Raw genomic sequence first — 21,582 nt, 5'->3', positions numbered from 1 at the left:
AAAAGCGCAGCAATGCAGATTCAAACCTAATTGAATACCACCCTAAATGCTGAAACATGCCCAGTAAATGTTTAATTCATTCACTTATAAGGAATGCAGAATGAGCAGGGAAGATATTAAAACCACCCCCACACTTACACAAATCCACCACATTTCACCGCAAACTAGGATCTAACATTCTCCCAATGTACAATATGACCAAGTCCCTTCAGCCTGCAATTTTTTTTGTAAATACACATATCTCCATCCAATGCTCCCAATTTCTCCTATAGAACAGGTGTCCCAGTTCCTTTACCAATACAACATTCATTCTCCCATATACAACAAATCATTCCCACATATTCGAATTCTAGTCCAAATCCTTACACTGCAACTTGTCCACACACACCAAGCATGGTGTTCCTCGCTCTATAGGAGACAATGTCGTAATTTTGCAACATTCTTCCCTAATATTATCCAACCCATAGTTCACCCATCATTTCTTCAATAGAGTGCAAGGTTACTTCACAAGAGAAAATTGATTGCAGACCAGGTATTCGGTTTAATATACATAAATTAACGCTCTAGTAGTACTGGTCTCAAATCAACATTCTTGTTACAAATTTCACAAATCTAGCTATGCACTTGTCTTGTAGCCTCCTCTTTAAACTCCGTAATTAAAACAAAACAACTCATCAGAAAAGAAACCCACACATGCATGAAATACGGCCCCCCCATTCATATATAATAGGAGTCCAAACCCCCTATTCACACCCAACATGACTCCACCACTCCCCATTCACACCCAATATGACTACACCCCTTCCCATTCACACCCAACAGGACTCCACCCCTCCACATTCCCACAGAGGCTACAAAATGTTAACCAAAATCTAATGTTTTTCTAGAAAGCCTCAAAATCACTCATACATCTCTTAAAGTAAAAATTAAAAATTAAAAGAATATATAGATATAAAAAAACAACTACTTAGGTCAGTGGTTCCCAAACTGGGTGCCGCAACTTCCTGGGGTACCGCGGTGATCTCACATGGGTGCCGTAGCTAGGGCCAGTGGTAAACAAGGCGGGGGACTACTTGGTTATTTTTTTGGCTAAGGGATCCTTGAAAAAAAATATGGAGACCCAAAGGGTGCCTTGAACAAAAAAAGTTTGGGATCCACTGACTTAGGCTAATTAAAATTTGCTCTGGAATAATAATAATAATGCCATTGAATCCTAAATATTAACATTCCTGGATGACATCAGTAAGACTAGGATCAGTGCAATACATCATTAATAACAAATTCCATAGGTGCATGGTTCACAACTTCCTTCATGTAAATCTAACTTATCAGAATTTTTGATTGTAAGATACTAATTTGCAGAACATGTATTCAAAATGCAAATATGAAATTAAACACACTGACAAATGCATCTGAAAGCAAAACAAAACAAAACATTAAAAGAAACTCTATGGAATTTTGCTTGCACATATTAGGATATTGTTAAGAACTGATTCTAGATTTTGATTTTGTTAGAAAACAATTGAGCAGTGGAAAATAGCTCTGGTGTGGAATTGCCCAATTAGGTAATAGGACATAAGTCAACTTGACAAGTGTATGTGATCAGTAAAAGATGATGTCACACAAATAGAAATATAATTTATATAATGTATCGGAAATCACCAGTTATTACTGAAAAACAATTATGGTTAACGGTTTCATAAAAATAATAGTCGGCTGTGTTTAATTTTGGGGGCAAATATACAACAGATTTATGTTCCTACCGGGATAAAGAACTAAAGAAATAGGCAGCGGTTCTTTTAAACTTACAGGGTCATCTGCTTACATCCGTTTTGCCACACAAAACCATCTTGGACATTTCCCAGGAGATGAATGCTACCTTGTCAAATTGATCATTTTAGCTGGGTAGAAACAGGGAAAACTTGTGTGAGCTAAATTTTAAGGCATTCACATGGTAGTAAGTGTGAATGATCCCTTTGTTGCAGATTGATGAAAATTAAAACCCAATGCTGTCCTTAAATCACCTCTGAAGAAGTTACAAATAAATAAAAAGGCAAGATGGCGGCACACCATACGAAGAAGCTTTCCAGAGGAAGTAGACCATACATATATATCGAATATTACCAAAAGGAGCCCCCATCACTGCCTGGTACAGCTATGAATACCCGAGTGAAAGCGTGTACTGGGTCATTCAACTGTCCCTCGACTTTAAATACTTTATTGACCACAAAACACAGTAAGGTTTTAAACAAAGCATTGATATCCACGACAAATTAATTCAGATCATGCTGGGTCCGTGGAAGCTCATTTAAGAAGCTAACAACATTTAGGGGCACATTTATCAAAACTCGCAAAATATGAAAAATAGTTGTCAATCCTTATCGCATTGATAAGGATTGAACTATTTCTCATATTTATTAAAAAAAGCAACACAGGAACAGCAGTTCCGAAAAACTGCTGTTCCTGTGAAGTGGAAAACATACTTACCACTCAATCTTCGTTCCCGAAGCAGCACGCAATGAACGGGGCTCCTCTTCTTACTCCAGTGTGCATGCGCCGAGTGAAACCCCTCGGGCATGCGCACATACATCTCTGCTCTCGCTCTGCAACTATAGTTGCAGAGAGTGAGCGGTGAGTGACAGGGAGGGATCATGTGATCCCTTCACACATGCGCTGTTCAGCTCTGCTCTTCGGAGCAGAGCTGACAGCACTGAAACTTTTCATTTATGATAATATACGCCAGCTTGAGCTGGCGTACATTAACATGATTGAAAAGTTAATTACATTTATTTTTAAATAGCGCTACTGAGCACTCCCCATACATTGTTATGGGGAGTGCTCAGTAAAACGATAGGAGATGCAAAGCAGCAGATATCTATGATATCAGCTGCGATGCTACTATCATGAATAGCAAATTAGTGTTTAATCCCTGAAAACTGATTTTACAGGGGGGGAAACCTTTGATAAATAGGTCCCTTAGACACTTGTGTTTGAGAAGTTTAAAGCACAGTGTTGGATCTTTAAAGCTTTTTACATTTCTGCTGCTGTTGAAATACTCTGCAAGACTGCTGCTGTTAGGATTCAGCACAGGAAGACTTGGAATGCTGAGGAAACAGCAAGCTTTATCCTGGTAAGCATTAAGCAGGCCTTGGCAATCTTCACTATCATAGCATAGTATAGATGAAGAAAACGCATAATCAGAGCTTTAATATCATCTGTAGCCAGGTAACTGCCTTTACAAGGAGGAAGTTTTTTGGGAGTTTCAACATAAAATGTGTTCGGTGGAGGAAGGTTATGTCCATCCAATCGCAGTAATTTGGGAAAATTTTCTCACATGACACTGATGTATATGTTCTGATCTTTGAAATTGTTACAGAGTGGGTTGCCTTCCAAGCACAGCATTTCCAGTTTCAGACATTTTATCTTATCCAGCTCCTTTTCAGACTTTAACATGTTATCAGATAGATTCAGTATCTGCATACTAGGGGCGTTGAATTTTATTGCTACCGAGATCCAAGGAAAGAAGCTCTGGTACATTATCTTCAATGATTTGTAGAAGACACATCATGCAAGATCTCCTGTTAAGAATGAGTTCTACATTATTTGCAATCATGTCTGGAGATGCACGCAATGACCTCATGTCCAGAGCTTGCTGAGCTCCATCATATCTCTTCTGCATGCAGTTCTTAAATTGTTCAATTTCTTCACCTGTCATAACCTTTGGTTGGACAGGTGGGGCAGATGGATGAGTCAAACTGGTAATCTTAAAGTTTTCTCGGTCAGTGAAAGCCCTGGAAATCTGTTTTAAAGCTTTTGCTATGGCAGTGTCTTCAACATAGAAGTGGGCCCGAGAATGATCACAATGATACCCTACAGGAGTGAATGGCAAGGTACAGCCACTTTGCAAAAGGCCAAGCAACAATCCTTATCATATTTTTTCCCATGTGTAATAGTGACTTTGAAACATCTATTTTTGTCCTAACATTAGTTCTTTCATGGTGAGAACTATCCCTGAGAGCATTTCCATGTGAGCCCCCCACTCTCTCTTCTAGGTCTACCTTCTCTCCTCTCTCCACGCATATAAGGATTGAAATTTTAATTTAGGCTCATGTGCATCACTCATATCCAATCCGGAGCGAGGATTATTAGGTGGGTAACTTCCCCGCTTCCGATACTTATGGGGACCTTCACTATACATTTTAGCCCGAAAGGTGCCACGTCTCTTCCGTTTCTTCATGACATATTCTCCACCAACTCTGTCGTCATATAAGTCAGCAGAAGACTATTGTAAATGTAAGACCAGTCAGCTTCCTCCATTTCTATCTCACTCGTCTACCGCTAACTGCTGAACATCGAAGACCTGCCTCTCGTCTAATCCCCATACCGAGCCGAGTGCTAACTGGACGTGGCGCAAGGATCCCACACAAGCGGGAACGTCACACAGACCCAAAGTCAAGCCATCAAATCATAGCGCACGTCACACAGATCTAAACCCTAGCGATCAAAGCACACTATTTAATCTTTTAATGAAATTTGTTAGTTTCTTCATTCTATTATCAATATTGTAAACATTTATTGGCATTTTTGCAAGATTTTTTTTATAGATATGATATGTACCATGTTCAGTGACAACTCTTGTAGCATATGTCATATATGTTTAGTCTTCATGCTTGTAATTTATGACAAATCAATTGAGATTGACTGAACATTGACTTCTGCAATAGTGAATTTATTACTATCATATTATGACAATTTCCTATAATTTAATCTAATCTCATACTCTGGAATCCTTTGTGGGTATGATATGAAATCCCTGTAATGATATTTACAAATTGCTGTAGTAAAAAAATGTATAGTCTTTTTCAAGTTCAATTATGGTTAAAACAAAAAAAAAATCCTCTAAAGTATCATCATTAGCACAGTTTTGTTATTTACACCGTGTTGTATAAAGTAAAATCATTTATCTACCTTGGAATAAACATTCCTGTATAAATTCAGTCACTTCTAATAAAGGCCACACTAGGCTGCTTGTATGGGAATCCAACTGCGCTCATCAGATAATATTGCAGGTATAAAGCAATCAGATTTCTCATCAAGGGTGTATATTTTGGGTCATGTTCTCCCCTCCTCTAGCACTGCATCTGGATAACACTGGTAGATGTAGTGCAGAGGTAGTGCAGTCTCACTTTGTAAATAATGGTGAGAAAGAGAGGTCTGCACTTTAGTCATGGGTGGCAAAAATAAAACCATTGTTAATGAAAACTCCAGTGAAATATCACTTACAATTTTCCACAATAGACAAACCCACCCACCAAATGAAAGTAGGTTCTATAGTTTTATAGAGCAAACAGTGAACTTTTTCACAAAGTTGATCGCTAGCCTAAATTTGCCCATTATCCCTACCGTCAAGTATGGGGTATGGGGGATGAGAGCATAATATTATGGGGATGATTTTGTGCTCAGGGACTGGAAGACTAACAAAATAGAGGGAAATACAGATGGAGCAAGATATTGACACACCGCGGAAGAAAACTTCCTGTAGTATTTCAGAGGCATAGGACTTGGGATAAGATTTTTATTCCAGCAGGACAATACCCTAAAGCATACAGCAGAAGCCACATTGGGGTGGCTGAAATAGAAAAAAATTCAATGCAAATCCAGAGAGTGAGTTGAAAATTGCTGTTCACCAATCGCCCTACTCAACTTGTTAGCACTTCAGCAATTTTCCAAACAATAATGGACAAAAATTGCAATGTTCTGTTTTAAAAATCTAAAAGACACTTTCCAAAACAACTCACAGCTGTAATTGTAGCTACAAAGTATTAAAAGGGTAAATACTTGTGTAATCAATTGCTGCATGTTTTTATTATTTAAATAAAACTATTGTTATTTATTTGATACAACTGAATATTTTGTGTTGATCCATGTTTAGAATTACCAAATAAATAAATTTTTATTCCATAAAATAAGAAAATAAAATATGAAAAAATCCAAGGAGAAGAATACTTTTAATAGCCACTGTATATGTCCTGCCCAAACACCAACCATGTTGCCTGATGCTGTATAGGCCATACTTATGACAATAATAGTGTGTTGTATGTGGAGATGTTGCCTATAGCAACCAATCAGATTATAGTTATTTATTTAGTGCATTATAGAAAATGACAGCTAGAATCTGATTAGTTGCTATAGGCAACGTCTTCACTTTTTCAAACCTGCACTTTAGTAAATATACCCACCAGTGCACACATAGGGTACTAGACAGTTTATATACTGCATATGCATAAATATAGACATTTTAGTGGTGTTACATTAGGGTGTTACCACCTAGTGCAGTTAGGCTGACCATCACTTCTCTGCCTTAAACTTAATTTTAACATGCTTTCTATATGAAACAAATGTCCATGTAACTACGATCAAGAACAGAAATCTCACAGCACTCTCATAGTGATGAAGGTGCTATACTGACATCTATTGTTCCCCAGAGAGAACTCCGTTTATGAGAATTATTGTTGAACTCAAATTTAGTCATTGAAAAATGTATATGCCCATGATGAGATCCATGAAAGTCTTTAATGAAACTAAACTATACAATAGGAACTCTGCTTTTGAATGTGTTTAAGATAGGTGGCTATTGTTGGCGCCTGTAATTTTAAATTTACCTCACAAATGATAGTAATTGCTTTACAGAATACCAGAGAGCTAATGAACCCTATACCTGAGCTTAGTAATATACCTGAAAAAATATACACTGGACATCCTTAACATACTGTAAAAAAAATTGACCCAAACAGCTGATTTATTTTTGCACAATTGTGCCTATTTATCTGTGTCATACGTACAAAGGTGCATGTCCACACTCCAGAGTATGGCCAAGCATATATAAAAAAAATTCACGAGAGTGAGGGGAAATTGGGAGTGTCTTTATTACATGGGTCACTAAATTGACCATTAAAATGTTAATATTTCCCTTTTATTGTTAGAAATATAGCTGTAAAGGTGCTTCACTATATAAAGTACATTTGGAATAAAAGTATAAGCTGAGGCCCAATCTCCACCAGCTCCGTATGTGTGGAAGAATAAATACTTTTGCAAGGGAAAAAGGTCTCTATGGCCCCCAGCTCAAATCACCACTTCCACTATGCAGAGGCTTATAATTTATCTCACCGCATGTTTCCTTGTAGTCCAGTCCCAGTGACATATGGCTACCAGACAAAGGCATGAGCTGTGCAGCCTATTACTGCTGCGCACAGTCCCTTTTGTCTGCTCCCGTCGACTGCCTTAGAAATGGGACCCCCTTCCTCCACACCACATTCTGCCTATTACCATAAAGAAGGCAGGGTGTGGCAGATAGATTAAACAGTACGAATCCTGCCTCCACCACCGCCCCTTCTCAGGTGAGCGGTTCATGTTCTTCACTTACCCTTTTTTCCCAGCCCACCCCTGACTCCTTCTTCCACTCGATATTTGTGTGCCTCATCTGTGTTTTTGCTCCCTCTTCCCCTGTGTGTCTGTCTCTATCTATCATCTAACGCATATACCTATTCCTCTCTATTGTAGCACGTCTGTCTACTGTCTGACTCCCTTGTACATCCTGTTATGTCTTTTTCTGCACACTGTGTGAGTCACTGTAGCATTACTTACACTCATCTGTACTACTTACAGTCATGGCGAAAAGTTTTGAGAATGACACAAATATTATTTTTCACAAAGTCTGCTGCTTAAGTTTTTATGATGGCATTTTGCATAAACTCCAGAATGTCATTAAAAGTGATCAGATGAATTTCAATTAATTTCAAAGTCCGTCTTTACTATGACAATGAACTTTGTCCGAAAAACAACATTTCCACTGCATTTCAGCCCTGCCACAAAAGAACCAGCTGACATCAGGCCAGTGATTCTCTCACTAACACAGATGAGAGTGTTGATGAGGACAAGACTGGAGACCACTCTGTCATGCTGATTGAGTTAGAATAGCAGACTGGAAGCTTTGAAAGGAGGGTGGTGCTTGAAATCATTGTTCTTTCTCTGTCACCATGGTTAACACGTACAGTCATAATTGCTTTGCACAAAAAGGGCATTGCAGGCAAGGATATTGCTGCTAGTAAGATTGAACCTAAATCAACCATTTATCAGATCATCAAGGAGAGAGGTTCAATAGTTGTGAAGAAGGCTTCAAGACCCAAGAACGTCCAGCAAGTGCCAGGACTGTCTCCTAAAGTTGATTCAACTGCGGGATCAGGCACCAACAGTGCAGAGCTTACTCAGGAATGGCAGCAGGCAGGTGTGAGTGCATCTGCATGCACAGTGAGGTGAAAACTTTTGGAGGCCAGCAAAGAAGCCACTTATTTCCAGGAAAAACATCAGGGACAGACTGATATTCTGCAAAAGGTACAGGAATTGGACTGCTGAGGACTGGGGTAAAGTAATTTTCTCTAATGAATCCCCTTTCAGATTGTTTGGGGCATCTGGAAAAACGCTTGTCCGGAGAAGGAAAGGTGAGCGTTACCATCAGTCCTGTGTCATGCCAACAGTAAAGCATCCTGAGACCATTCATGTGTGGGGTTGCTCCTCAGCCAAGGGAGTGGGCTCACTCACAATTATGCCTAAGAACACAGCCAAGAATAAATAATGGTACCAAAACATCCTCCAAGAGCAACTTCAACCATCTAAGAACAGTTTGGTGAGGAACAATGCCTTTTCCAGCATGATGGAGCACCTTGCCATAAGACAAAAGTGATAACTCAGTGTCTCGGGGATCAAAACATCGAAATTTTGGGTCCATGGCCAGGAAACTCCTCAGACCTTAATCCAATTGAGAATTTGTTGTCAATCCTCAAGAGGCGGGTGAACAAACAAAAACCCACAAATTCTGACAAACTCCAAGCATTAATTAGGTAAGAATGGGCGGCCATCAGTCAGTATGTAGCCCAGAAGTTGATTGACAGTATGCCAGGGCGAATTGCAGAGGTCTTCAAAAAGAAGGGTCAACACTGCAAATATTGACTCTGCATAAACTTAATGTAATTGTCAATAAAAGCCTTTGACACTTATGAAATGCTTGTAAGTTTACTTCAGTATACCATAGCAACATCTGACAAAAAGGTCTAAAAACACTGAAGCAGCAAACTTTGTGAAAACCAATACTTGTGTCATTCTCAAAAATTTTGGCCATGACTGTACATGTATTACCTCATGTATTTTTTACTTGCTTCTGTATCCAGCGCTACAGAATCTGTGGTGCCTTATAAAAAAATAAATAATAATAATCTGTTTTCGATTTGTGCTTCTTTCTCCAATATTGTATGTGTACCTTGCTCTCTTCCTCTGTCTCCTCATGTGTGTTTCTCTACCCTCATTGTGTTTGTGTGTGGGGAAAAAAATACTTTACACTTTATTCCAAGGATAAAGCATTTTTTAATGATATTAATTCTAACAGAACAGGTTTTGCGGCAAACACTAGGAACACCCTTGTAGACATCCAGGGCCTGATTCATCTTCGAATGCAACCTAAACACAATTTGCGTTTTTAAAAAGAACTTGAGTGTACCTACGTCCATATTCAAATATAAGTGGATCTCAAGATACTTTCCATTTGAATCTGGGTATAAATCTGCTCTGCCTAAACAGTACTTGCTGTATGTTAACAGACATAACAGACTGCAGGATATGCACATGCATATGTACAATATAAAGTCCCATCAGATCGATGCAAAAAAAAAAATATGTGTGTAAAAAAATATTTTATGTTTTAGTTTGTTTTTTACATTAAATATATAAATCATGATATTATTAATGCATACTGTACATACAATGAATTTATATAGACTATCTTACATACACATTTTCTTTGCTATCTAGTAGCACACATACGTGTAGTTTTAAATATAAAGACTATGCTGTGACAGTCATCACTACCTGTCGGCACCTACACCTACCCTGTAGCTAGTGCACATGATACTCCTAATAAATAGGTACTTAAGAGAAATCCAGAACTTGAATCGGCCGCATCTGCATTGACACGTCTTGACTACGTTCACCCATCCCTTCTGCCCTTCAAGTCATAGGTAGTAGTAAATATCATTTGCGTTCAGACATGAATTAGATGCAATTGTGTTCTTTGACGTAAAGTCCTTTTCTGAGCATGTGCAGAGATATTTCACATAAGATACAGCACACAAAGGGACTTGCGTAAGAAAAATGAATCGGCCCCCCTGTGTTTGCCCCTGCCTTCAATCTCATTTAAATGTCTGACCCCACAAAATTTTAATTTGTTTTTGCATATGATCTTAAAATAAGTCACACAAGTACCCTAGCTGACATTTAGTTATGAATGGCCCCGATCCACCCAGCACCTCTTATTACAACTATGCAAACCTGCTCCTCTTCAGCTGCTGCCAATTCCATGTGATTTGTGGGCCAGCAGTTTTGCACTTTCATATATAAAATGTAACCCAAAACAGTAGCATTTTCTGATGTCCTCACTCCTCAGTGATCACAACTCCAAAAATAATGATAAACATCTCTAGGTTTCAATACAGTGTAATAATATGTACAATAATACACTAGTGTTCTGCATATCAGGTGAGAATTCATTATATACATATACTCAATTACTGGCACTTTGAACTAAAATGTTAACTTTACAATGAGGTCCAGGAGGAACTGTAGAATAATCCTCCTTGTACCCCTTTTTGCTCCATATTCACTGTGTTGTTATTATTTTTCTTCTTCTTATTATTATTATTATTATTATTATTATTGATTTGTGAGGCGGCACAGTGCTCCATAGCACTGGACTGCGGGGAAAACAGGGCAAACATAAAACAAACATGCAAAGGTATAGAAAAGGCGAAACAAAGGGTGTGTGTTATGGCCACCAGTGCTGCATAAACTCATAGAACAGGTAGAAGAGGTCTTCACCTTTAGCAGCTGCCTTTCCCGTAGAGACTGGTTATGCTCACAGGTACTCAGATGTCCCAGGTCTTATGCTCAGAGTAGTATGAGTTTATGCTAACACGGCAGCGCACAGGTACAGGAGGTAGCACACTGTGTAGAGGCAGGCCAGAGATCAGCGGACCGGAAAGGAGCACCAGAGAGTATGTCAGGTACAGGCAAAGGGTCAAGGTCACAGGCACAGGTTAAGGATCCAGGGACAGGCGATAGGTCAGGATCACTAGCAGAGGTTCAGAATCCGGGTACAGGCAATAGATCAGGGTCACTAGCACAGGTTCAGAATCCAGGAACAGGCAAAGGTCATATACGGGTAATCAATCTCAGGTTACAACACCAAACAGGAACAGGAGCAGGCGGCAGTACCGGAACAGAACGCTATAACCGGCAGTGAGGCTCAGTCCTCACTGCCTTAAGTAGTACTCACAGCCAATCAGGGAAGAGCCCTGAAAGTATACCCAGGACTTGCTTAATTAATAAATGACACTACTGGCCAATGAGGAAGCAGAGTGCCCAGCTGCTTAATAATCAAAACAGCCATGAATGGCTGGCCCTACACAGACCTGTGCGCACGTGCCCGGCTGTTTGACAGCTGGCCGGGCGCGGTGGCAGGAGAACTCCAGCGACCCGGTTGTTGCCCTGGCAACCGGGACGAAGACACCGGACGTCATAGTGATGGCCGGGAATCTCACAGGAAGGTAAGAGTCGCGGCGGTGCCTGCGGCCGGCGCGGTTAACAGTGTGTTAGGGCCCTCCTCATGAAAGAGCTTACAATCTAGTGGTAAAGGGCACAGCTAAGGCAAGAGGAGGGAGTGGGGCTCAGAGTGGAAACTGGGACAGCTGTGAGGGTGTACCAGGGTGAGTAATATAGGAGAAGTAGGGTAAGCAGTAAGTTGTCAGAAGGTGTTTAAGAACTTGAAGGCTGGGGAGAGTCTGATCAAGTGTGCTAGGGAATTCTAAGAGAAAGAGTGAAAGGTGGTTATCAGAGTAGAAGCAAGGTGTAGGCCAGAGGTAATTTTAAGATGGCGTGAGGGAGAGTATGTCCAGATGACGTTTGAGATGTAAGTGGTGGTGTTGTTAAGGGTTTTGTAGGGGAGAGTAAGTCATTTGTATTCTGCCAGTGTAAGAATTTGCAGAGTGATGCTGCAGATTTGGAGCTGTGTAAGAGGAAGATCGTTTTTGTAGCTTAAAGCAGGATAGATGGGGGAAGAGGATTGTAGATAGGAGGTGGTTGCTGTAGTTGAGGCGGGAGATGATGAGAAAATGAAGAAGTGTTTTGGTTGCATCTTGGGTAAGATAAAGGTTTATTCTATCAATATTTCGAAGGTGGAGGTAACAGAACTGAGAGATAGAAGAGAAATGAATAATAAAGCAGAGGGCAATGTTAAGTGTGACACCAAGGCATCGAGCTTGGGAGACTGAGGAAATGTTGGTGCTGTTGAGGAGAGGGAAGGTGATGACTCTGGGGGAAGGTGGCAGTTCTGTTTTGGGTATGTTAAGCGATAGGTAGTATTTGAGCTTTTGGGACATCCATGTGGAGATAGCTCTTCAGCATTGAAGTAGTACTGGAGGCTGAGGGCCTGATTCATCTTAGGACGTAAGTCTCATTGCTTAGCATATTTTGCGTGAAATTGCTCTGCGCATGCTCAGAAACGGACTTTAAGCAAGTCAACTTAAGTGCATGCAATTCAAGTTCAAACACAAATAACACTTTCAACTGTCTACGATTTGAAGTGTGGAACGGGGGAGGGAGCGGTGTATGCACATAGGGAATGTACAGTAAGGGCATGCTGGGGTTGAGCACTCATATATTGATCCGTTTCAAGTTCAGGGCATCTCTGAGGTATATGTATTTTAGCCGTATCATTTGCACCAGTTACAGGGCAGGTGTAAGTGCCAATTAATAGTGATGAATGGCGCGTATGCATTGCAGAACATGTGTTTGCAATATGGGGCAACTGTAAAAATGCATTTTATGTACGGTATGCATTAAGAACATCCTGATACATGTATTCTTCTAAAAACAAAATGATTCAAATACAGTGATTGAAATGTATTTTCATTGTTGATTATTGTATTAACGGGTGTTAATGTATTTAATATTTTTTGTATGCATTCTGATTTATATTGTACATATGCATTGTGTGTATCCTGCAGTGTTTCTGTCTCTCTGCATACAGAAAGTACCGTATAGCTACAGCATACTTATACCTGTATTCAAATGGAATCTTTTCTTGAGATCCTCTTGTACTTGAATAGGGGCATATGCCCGTATTTCCGTCCGACTTTAAAAAACACAAATTGCCTTGAATAAGCAAATTAATTCACTACGAAAAGAGGTCCAAAAACAGCAAAGAGCCAAAACTGTCATGCTTATGACTGGGGAATTAGGTTTCCAGTTTATCAGTCAGGATTGGAGTCGTGGCGTAGAGTCTAACAGACCCCCTGGTCTTCATAAAAAACTGCAAGATGGTATGGACTTTGCTGCCGGGAGCCCGCAGGTCACTGCCCTCTAACTGCCACCTGACGTGATAAGCTGGGAAAAGTTGTCAAGACTGAGGCACCAAATCAGTAGACAAAAAGCAGAGTCAGAAGCAAGTCAGAGGTCTAGGTCACAAGCAGATGTTCCAAATGAGAGACAAGCCGAAGGCAGGATCACAGCCACAGGTTCAACTTGAGAGGCAAACAAAGTCAATTCACAGAAATTATTAAAGTGCAGCAAACAGCAGGGTAAGCTAGAGCAGGTAGGATCTGACATTCTGGCAATGAATACTGCACAGAGTGGGGTTTAAATAGCTGAGAGGATTTGTCATTTGACAGGGATCACATGACTGAAATCAGGAAATGATGTGAGAGACCACATGAGTACACACTATAAAAGAACCAGGAAGTCAAGATAGAGTTAACATGACTGCAAACTCAGAGAATCAGGAAGTGATAGGAGCAGAGGATGCAGGACTACATGGAAACACCTGTTGCTGAGACAGGTAAGTAAAAAATGTATTCTGGCACTGGTGTGTGATGCAAACCAAGTCTAGGGGAACCCCCAAAAATAGTGCAGTTGGATAGATAGCAATTGAACCAGGAAAGAACTCTGTTGGAAAATCCAATAAAGTGAAGGATGTGCAGTAGAAGAGGGGATTAACTGTGTTGCAAGAAGCAGAGAGGTCCAAGAGGATAAGTATAAAGAAGCGACCCTTAGACTATTCAGAAAGTATATTATTGATCACTTTTGTGTGGGCAGTTTCAATGCAATGTTTTAGGAAGGGGAGGAAGTTAGGGCGGAAGTTCAATTGCAGAGAGTCCAGATGGAAGTATAAGGAGAGATAGGTAGTCCCTCAAGTGGTTGGAGCAAAGGGAGGAGAGAAATAGGGAGGTGGTTGGAGAGAGAAGTAGGGTCAGGAAACGGTTTCATCAGGCTTGGTGAGATGAGTGATTGTTTAAAAGAGAAAAGAAGATGAGCTAGAGGCAGGCATCCATTGGGGGAGAGGGAGCAGAGAAGTTGGGAGATCATAAAGTAAAAGGGGCAGGTTGTAGGGTGAGATGATGAGATGGGTGAAGAGACTTAATGTTGAATTACTGTAGAGAATGAACTGAGGATGGATTGAGGACATGAGAACATGTGTGAGGTATATGTGATCTGCTATGAGGAGATCTCTTGTTGAATGATGTTGATTTTGTCTTTGAATTCATGGGTTGTAAAGGAGGAACTAATAAGTAGTACAGTCAGGCAAAAAAAGCAAATTGAAATGGCAAAGAGGCTGTCCAAGTTTATTGCCAGTTCTTTTACTGTGATAACTGGTAAAAAGTGCCCAGTGACAGCCTCATAGACCAATCAAGCATCCCCTTTACCATTACCAATACCTTGAAAAAGCAAAATATACATTTATTGTGCAAATAGAATACAACAATGAAAGAACTATAAAAATTTAAATAAAATATACTAGGGATTCACTGCACTATCCATATACATGCAACCCTATCTTGGGGAGAGATATAATCACCAGACCTAGAGCACTGTTCAAGGTGAGTTGATCCATTGGTCCTTAATCCTCAGCCAGCGGAGCAGTGACCATGTCCAATGTCACCTTGCTATTGGCAGTGACACAAAAAAGACAAAGTCAGTGCAGTCTTGAAGCCTTTTCCAGATATCCGTGCTACCAATTCTGTCCAAGTTAAGACTTTCATTTAAGGGGAGAGTCTTCCTTTTATGGCAGGTCAAATTTCCAGTGGGATGTGGCTTGAAGCAGTCAAGGTGCTTGATAATGAAAACCTTCTGGTTTGGCACAAACTTATTGGGGATGGTGGCACTGACTTTTCCTCATTTCTTATGTAAGCAGTGGTCTCCCAGCTCTGAGAAATCTGCTTGGCCTTTATGTAAAAAAATAGGTTCCTAATTTCCCATGCAAAAAAAGCATAACCACCCTGGTATCAGGACATTTGGAACCGCCTCTTGGTTTAACATTTATTTTTGGGTAAAAATATAGTCTAAAACAACAGCAACTTCCAGTAAAGAATGGCTGATCACTAGCATATGTAGTCCTGCAAAGTATATTCTAGTGGTCATTGCTTACAGTCTGTGTGGCGCTGGTTGATTGGGGACCCATTGAAGCCTGAAAAGTGCTCTTTTCAGGCACTTGGTACAGGATACAGAGGTGCTCAGTAAACCCACATAGCTATATTTAAGTACAGTTCCAATACAATAGCAAAACAATATTAATACATATAGAATATGTTAAATAGCCTGACACTCTGCATTCTCCACAGTGGATATTAAAGAAGTGAATTAGGTTTGCTTGACAAATTCTAGCAGACAACTTTCCCTTGTTCTTATTTCTTAGCAGTGTCAGAAAGGAAAAGGTATGTACAGTGAACTCAGAAGGTATGTACCTTCTGCATGCTGACACAATTAACAAAACAGAATGCTGGGAACAGTCTGATAGATTCCAGTTCTTCCCCCTAATTAGCATGCTGCAGACCCTGAGGACACCTGCCCAGCCTTCAGCAGCTGATACCATGTACCTCTTATGTGAGTAACCCCTGTCTCTCTTGATGGCAGCCCTACTGCTCAGCATTATTTTTAATAGTTACCATATTTTATTAACTGTACTTGCAATGTATTTTCTTTGGATTTCCAGGTTGGGGACCATATGTCCCTTAGCAGAAAGGGAAACTAAATTCACAAGCCATATACTGTATACTAGGACAGAAATAGGAGTATAAGTTTGCAGTAACTCTTTAGCCACTGTTGGAGTATTAATTCATCATTGTTTACTAATTATTTTCAGCTCTGCAAAGAAGTTTAGAGCTTCATAAGCACTAATTAAACCACAATGTAATGTACATTTTACTTATTCTAAATATTTCCACAGTAATTACATTTTAAATGGCTTTATGAATATTTAAAGGAAGTTGTTGCATGATTATCAGCATATTATTAATGCACTAAATTATTTATGTTATATCAGATAATAAATCCTCTATTGTACATTACAAGAATATTAGAAGTCACAGAGGCGTCCTATTGCCATAAACACAGGGCTGCAAGTAGAGTGCTTCTATGCATGTCATAAAACAAGTTGACTATGTTGATTATTGAGTACAATATGTTGTAATAGTGCCCTTAATGCTGAATGCTGAGGTTATGGGTCTGATTCATCAAGGAACACAAATGCCGATATGTGGCGTATTTTGCGTAAAATTGCTCTGCACCTGCCCAGAACCAAACTATACTCTAGAGAAATCAATTCATTTTGGAATGATACTTATGACAGTCTATGATGCTTCCCATGCGTTGCACCAATTGATCATCTATGCAGGCCAATGCCGTGCGCTCCAGAGGACTGAAAATATTTAAATTGCTATATATAGAAAAGGTTTTGATTTTGGTATACCCATCCCTTGCCCAACATATGGGTTTTTGACAATATTTAAAGAAGTTGGACATTATGTTAATGTATACAGAGTACAAAATAATGAACAAGGTTTTCCACCTCACATTTGCAAATTTGGGTTGCTGACGCTTGGTAAAGGCAGATTGGTTTTGCCCAAGCATCTCTTCATCAGAAGACAACTCAAATAGCAATCAATAGAATACCAGACAGAATACAGATAGACAAAGATACAGCCTAAATGGCAATGCATTATGATTGCCTCTCCCACTGTATTTAGTGTCAGCAGAAGCATTTCTCCTGCTACTGGTTGTGTGTGTAGACCCAGTCATTGGAACGCCCCTATTTGCTTTGATTATGGCCCACTATTGTGATTGCATGACAGATGCTCCTTTAAGGACAGATGAGAGTAAATAAGCCATTTGATATGTAATAGAAGGGATCCGCGACTAACATGACAACGCCCACACATGGCCTGAGAGCCAGTCAGTGGGGAGAATGTTGAAAAGTCTCGTTCACTTGCAAACATGCAAGCTGGAGCTTCAGCCACATCAAGCTGCAGGCCCTTACCAGGGTAAAGGACCACTATCTTGGTCCTGGTGTTAGTTACATTAGTGGCAAGCAGAAAATAACAGTATACAGGGCTGCAAGAGTGGACACACTTGATTGTGCAGCTATATTGCTTTTTCTGGGGTCCATCTGCACATGCATGTGTCAGCTAAACCCACAATATTAAATATTTCTACTTTATTAGCAATTAGATATAATCCTGGTGCAAGTCTTAATAGAAGAGTGTATACTTTTTCTGTTGATGTTTTTATTTTTTTCTTCTCTGTTGGGGAAAACATTTTTTTGTTACATTTTTTAGTAACATATGCTAACATACTATACAATAGCCTTGGATGTTAGGGACAGTTGTTCTGGATCCTTAATACTTAATGGGCCCAATAAGTGTATGTTGCCAAGCAACCTCCCTTCCCCACCTCCTCCTCCTATATATCTGCATGTGCCTCCAAAATGCAGTCCTCTGGCTAGGAATGTGTACGTACTAAGATGACTGTTTCAGAGAATTCCTCTTAATGTAGCAACTCTGAATTCTCCAGAGGTAGAAAAATGTGGTCCAAATTCACATCCATAGAGCAATGATATGTTTACATGTCATAATGTTGAGTCATTTCTTTTCCAGGTGCAGAAGAAATCTTCCATGCCCATGTTTTATTGGTGAAAAAGAAATTGAATAAACGAATACCTAAATTTGCTAAAAAATATATAATATTTTTTTATATAGTTTATGATTTTTGTGTTGTTTGTTGACAGTTAGTTATTGTTTGGTTTTGTTATAAAAAAATATTTGAGTATTTAAAAAAAAAATCCTTTGTGTGTGTGTTTCCTTGTGTGCGTTCTCTTTTTTCTAAGCAAATGTGTACTTCTGTGTATTTTTTAAAAATCATGGAATAGTGCAGGTTGATGTGGTAATGCATATAAAGGGATAATAAACAGTAATTGTTATAAAACATGAGTGTTTAGGAATAATAAGGTGAATGAGGGTGATGAAGGAATTGCGCGCCTGTGCGTTCCTCTATTAATTAGGTATATAGTAGAATGTGTACTAAATAAAGATAAAAGGTAAATGACAAAGATGGCCAAATAAAAACGCATTGCTATGTGTATTCTATTTTACGTCACATGAGTTACTCCTATATTCAGTCTACATACGCATGACCTTGAACACGGACATGCGTATGCACGATTTACATGCCATTTTATAATGAATCAGGCCCTGTGTTGTTTCTACTCTCCACAAAAGTAAACACTACTCAGGCACAATAACTGCAATCCTCATTTCCTATGATGAAATATATATCATGCTTTTCTCAGTACATTAATAGTGCTTCCTTATTGTATTTTTTGTATACTTTACCTTTTTTATGCTTGATAAATGATTTTTGCTACAACCCCTGAATGTTACACTAACTTTATAAATCGATTTGGGGATAATAATCGTGGCCTGTAAGATATAACACATGTTATTATCCTTTCATATGAAAAGCTGTCAGTATGATTCAACATAGTTATGTTTTGTTTTAAAGTAAAATGTAATTAGTAAAACACTGGATTTGTTCCACAGTTCTGGCAATATGCCTAGATCTCCAAACATGTAAAGTTAACATTAGTTGGAAAATAAACCACAGCTGGACCAGACATGACTTTTCCACTATAACATGGATAGAAAAGCAGTTAAAATCTTACAAAATATAATATCTTTTAAAAAAAATAGTATGTGCACTTTGTTTTACTAAGAGATTTTAAAAGAGCCACAACACTAGTTTTAATGATTCAAAATACTATGGGGTGACTTGATTATTCACGATGTTCCGTTGGAGCCTTGCAGGATGTTCAGTACCTGAAACATCGCTGATTTTTCCTCGCACCTCATAGACATCATACGAGTCTTCTACTGGGCCTAGCATTGAATTGAATTCCCTCCTTCGTGTACCAGTTTGCCAAATTCAATTCTGATATTGGTACTTTCAGTAGACTTTCATTTGCTTAACCAACGTGCACAGTAATGTAGCAACTGTAGCATTAGATTTTGTAAACTATACAAATATCAGACTGGAAATGAAGACAGACCCAATGTCCCCTTTATATCATGTTTAATATGTTAGTGTTAAATCACCAGTGCAATAGAAATGTTGAAAAATAAATTAATTGAATCTTATTTATTCAAATTGACAACCCACTAAAACTTAAGTCACAGGCCACACGAAGCAGTTGGTGTGATTAAGATAAACAGATAAAAAGTACTTATGTGTTGCACATTGGGAGTGCGAACAAGAAAGGACAAATGCACAAACTTAGGAGTAGTAATGAATAATTAGGAATTTGTTTTGTACACTTATGTATTAGTTTGTGTTTTTTGGAAATATATTAAAACATTTAAGGGAAACAAAAGGCAAATAGTTCACAGAAACAAAGTTCTACTTACAAACCAGGGTTGTACTGCACAATTTGATGTGTACTTTAACTGAGTTATGCATATATAACAGTATTGTAAATGAACAAGCTTAATGATTCTTTAAATGGTAAACAATAAGTAACCATGAGTAAAACAAAATGGTGATTCAAAGCAAATAACAAGATTGGCGAATACACCCGTAGCTTCCCCCACACCAATGCTTACTTCTTATTCAGTAATAAATAAAATATCATATTGCACATGCACAGCAACTAATTAATGCATCATAGGATCTATATGTTGATGTTCAGATATCATAATAGATAGATCTGGAACCTATTAATAAATATTTAGACGTATAAGAATTTTCCCGAATATGAATACTCAGAAGTATTCCCCAGCATTAAAATTAAGACAGACTGTGCCATCCTCTTTTACCTGTTCATGCAGCTTTGACTACCTGCTGTTCTCTCTTGCTTGTTCTTGCAGCTTTGTTGTCGTCTAGGTGGCTTCTGGAAAGTTTGAGTTCTTGTTTGAAAATATGCAAAAATTGTATTATAATGCAAAAATGTTAACGCATCCTGAATGATCAGTCTCTTTAGTTCAAACACAACACATCATTAAGAGCAGATAAAAGTACCCCATTGTACAGGCATATATAGACAATAAAATACACGAAAAGGTGTTGTCAAAGAGCTATAATTGAATACAAACATCTTCTAGCCCCATATGACTAGTATTTAGCATTCTAGTGAACACAGAGACTACAGAGAGCATCCTTGTGACCACCACACAATATGGAGAATATACTTGTGGCTGCCACACAATAGAGATCATGTCCCGCCACCCATTTTTCAAAGACCCCTCTCAATCATTTCTTCAACTCCTCAGCAATTTAATAACCCCCTTCAGCCATTTCATCACACCCACAACCTTTTCATCAACACCCTCAACCATTTCATCACCCCCTTCTATTATTTCATCACTTCCCTTTAGCCATTTCATCGACCCCCCCCCCCCCCCACCAGTCATCCAGACTCACCTGCTGACATTCAGGCACAGCAATCTTTGTCTTTGTCACTATACATGACAAGCAGCATGGCAGCAAAGCCAGTTGCCGCTTGCCGCCTGTCAGTATGGGCCATGGTTCTTAGTCCAGTCTTACAAGATGTGGTAATCCTTATCTCGTGAGACTAGACTTAGAAGCACAGCCCACATGGAAACTAAAAGCATTCAGATTTACTGGCAGGTTTCCTGTCATGTAATGGAGACTGCCTGGGCCAATATCGATGCCGAGTCTAAAAAATGATAATTGGAAAAAACGGTAGATTATTAGGGCCACACCAACCAGTATCCAGCACTCTAGACTACTCAGCCTATTGGTTGATCAGGCCCTGATTAAGCTGTATCTACCACTATTCACTCAATATGAATATTTAGAAAGAGCCCCTTATCCATCCCTGTTAGCCTCACTAGTTGTGGAACTGTCTGTTTTGGCTTTCTGCCTAAGTTTTGTTATTAACAAAAAATCTACTTTCTCGCAGATATCGCACCCCAATTTCCTGTGGCCAAGTTGCTGGAATCCTAGCCCTGGGATTTGAGACACTGGTGTTTCCAGCACTTAGATCATAGTTATAGTAAGTTATGGTTGTAAAGCTACATGGTATTCTACAGGCATCTATCCTTAGCTTTGACTAATTTCCTGAATGATGTGACAAGACATAGAACAAAGCTAATCTCTGCAATAAGCCACAGCCAGTGGGGCTTGTGAAGAGGATGC

General features: G+C 39.2%; 1 pseudogene; it reads right to left on the bottom strand.

The window, feature by feature from the left end:
* Positions 1-2,120: 2,120 nt before the first annotated feature.
* Positions 2,121-21,582, bottom strand: part of LOC142159455 (nuclear RNA export factor 1-like) — a 46,231-nt pseudogene continuing 26,769 nt past the window's right edge.

The sequence above is a fragment of the Mixophyes fleayi genome, chromosome 5 (assembly GCF_038048845.1).
Source record: "Mixophyes fleayi isolate aMixFle1 chromosome 5, aMixFle1.hap1, whole genome shotgun sequence".
Taxonomy (NCBI): domain Eukaryota; kingdom Metazoa; phylum Chordata; class Amphibia; order Anura; family Limnodynastidae; genus Mixophyes; species Mixophyes fleayi.
This window is presented reverse-complemented; position numbering and strand designations above follow the sequence as displayed.